Source organism: Rhinopithecus bieti, unplaced genomic scaffold, assembly GCF_001698545.2.
Source record: "Rhinopithecus bieti isolate Rb0 unplaced genomic scaffold, ASM169854v2 scaffold_16834, whole genome shotgun sequence".
Lineage (NCBI taxonomy): Eukaryota > Metazoa > Chordata > Mammalia > Primates > Cercopithecidae > Rhinopithecus > Rhinopithecus bieti.
The window spans coordinates 1704834-1707718 of record NW_016809297.1 but is presented as its reverse complement, the minus strand read 5'-3'; the positions used below and the strand labels follow the sequence as shown (position 1 = coordinate 1707718).

Below are 2885 nucleotides of genomic sequence, written 5' to 3'. Positions count from 1 at the left end.
TCTTAGTTTTATTATATGAAGGAAATCCCTAACTTCAAGTCAAACCTAATTTTTTAAAAATTCCAAATTTGCTATGTCTATCTATATTTATAGACGAATTCAATACTTGAAATTAAAAGAGAAATGTAAGTACTCTTTAAAAATTATAAATGGCCAGAAGAACACACAAAGAATAAAGGGGAAAACGATTCTGGAACCCTAGAAATATCATTTTAGTCTTTGAATCTCTGCAGACCCTTCATAAAAACAGAAAAGGCAAGGAGGATATCAAAACCAAAAACCTACAGACATTACCTACTATAAAACCAATATTTGGGAGGGTGAGGCATGAGAATCATTTGAACCTGGGAGGCGTAGGTTGTGGTGAGCTGAGATCATGCCACTGCACTCCAGCCTGGGCAACAGAGTGAAACAGTGTCTAAAAAAAATAATATTAGTGGGTAGGGATAAATTGGTAGCACATATAAAGACACACACAGTTTAAGAAACTGTAGGAAAAAATGGGAGTAAACCAAGAAAGACAGAAAACAACAAAATCATCATCAGATACTTTCTGGATACCTTAGCAGGCCATTCCATTCTGGGAATAGCAACAAAAACTAGCTGAAAAATGTCATGAGATAAATTTACCTTTATAAGAGAAGAGAAAAGTATATAAAACTAGATAAATCCTTCCCCAAGGGAGGATTTTTCCCTTTCCCAAGGGATAAATCCTTTGTAGATAGATAAATCCCTTTCCCAAGGGATAAATCCTTTGTAGGCTTTAATTCAAAGTTGAAAACAAAGAAGCCACATGAAGGTCCTCTGCTAAGGATATCTGGGGGTATGAATCCAAAGTACATTCAAACCAATAAACAGAAGCACCCTAGTATGTTAAAGCACCAACCTGAGAAGTCTAGATAGACCAAAAGACGTGCACTAGAAACAAAGGAAAGACAAAGTACAGGCAAAGCACGGCCACAGAGGTGTTATTTTGACTCATCCCTTCCTCCTAAAACTAGAGAAAGCTCTTTTACTTAAAAAGCAACAATAGGGCTAGGTGCAGCAGCCATGCCTGTATTTCTGCCCTTTGGGAGGCCAGCGTGAGAGGATCACTTGAGACCAGGAGTTTGGGACCAGCCTGGGCAATATATGGAGACTCCTCTCTCTACAAAAAGGAAGAAAAAAACTAGCTGGGCATTGCAGTGTGTGCCTGTGGTCCCAGCTACTCTGGAAGATGAGGTGGGAGGATCGCTTGAGCCCAGGAGGCCAAGGCCAAGGCTACAGTGAGCCATGATAGTAGCAGTGCACTCCACCCTGGGTGACAGAGCAAGACCCTGTCTCAAAAATATATATATTATTTGATACATTAATGACAGAAAGAAAGAAAAAGAAAAGACTAAAAAGCAAAATAATATCCCTACAGGAAACACATGCACATCAGAAACACCCAGTCATAAAGTAAATAAATACTGTAACCCAATATTTAATAAGCTAAAAGAAATTAAGAAAATGACAGAACTATAAAAGTCAGACTTGGAATAACTTAGAAACAAGGTGATGAGAAGAGAAAAAATTTAAAAAATATTTCAGAAATGAAGACTAAATTAGAAAAAAACACAAAAGGTAATGAATGAACAGAAATAAAAGATGGAAAGTAAGAAAATTAAGAAGAAATTAAGAGATTAGAAAAACTCAAGAGAAGGTAATAGCTGTAGATGGCCAAAGAACATGTAAGCTTCATGCAACAGGAATCTCTGAAGAAAACTGAAGTAACCAAACAGAAAATACTGAAGAAATAATGTCATACAAAAATATTTGAAACTACACAGAAGAATCTACTATGTACCTAGCAATATCAGCCAAAATGACCATAATTAAGAAACCTGTAGTAAAACAAATAGACTTTAAAGGAAAAGAATTATTTGAGCATCCAGGCAAACAGACGAAATCACTTATAAGGCAAAGAAAGTCAGATTTTCATCACACTTGACCAAAATACTTTATGACAAAAGAAAATAGATTGGCATATCGAAGATACTCAACAAAAAATTACTGAATCAAGACTGTTTTTAATCTAGCCAAAACCACCTTGAAGATTTTGAGCAAAAGAATAATTTTATTCACATGGAAGAACTTGGGAATACTGTGCCCATGAGCCCTCACTCATTGGAGGTTTAGTTCCAGAAAGCCGAAATGATTTTTAAGATATCAACATAAGGATTTGTAGTGACTATTACATATATATTTACTTATATGACTAAGAATAATGGTTTGAGGGAGAAAGTATAGTAGGTAATGACAGTAATGTAAGAATATATACAGTAAGAAAGTTCACTGTCATTTTTCAGCTATAAACTTTAAGTTAAAGCGTACTAATTCAAATTAGATTCTTCAGAAAGGAGGAGGTAGAAGGCACTGGTTAATTTGTTAATTTTAACAACTCATGTATCTATATAGCACTAAAGTATGAGAACTAACAGTCTGTACTATCTAATACTGTCACACCACTCTGTCAACTTCTCATTGAAAGTTTAATTATAGTTCAAATTCATTGAAAACGTACTGCATGCCAGATGCTTCTCTAAGCACTTTAAATATATTCATTTTATTCAACTCACCAGCAACTTTAGAACGTAGATGTTATTAACATTTTCAATGTACAGATAAGGAAATTAGGAAACAGAGCTGACATCCAAAATACAAGCAGTCTGATATCAGAGTCTGTTCTCTTTTCAACTGCGCTATCATGGTAAAATTACACAGCTAATGGATGTGGTGGAGGCTGAGGCAGGAGAATCACTTGAACCCAGACGATGGAGGTTGCAGTGAGCTGAGATTGCACCACTGCACTCTAGCCTGGCGACAGAGTGAGACTCCATCTCAAAAAAAAAAAAAAAAAAAAA

General features: G+C 35.6%; 1 protein-coding gene across 1 annotated transcript in view; it reads right to left on the bottom strand.

Annotated features, from left to right (window-relative positions):
* CRPPA (CDP-L-ribitol pyrophosphorylase A) overlaps nt 1-2885 on the bottom strand; it is a 151079-nt gene that overhangs the window by 6417 nt on the left and 141777 nt on the right. The gene's annotated exons all lie outside the window — the stretch shown is intronic.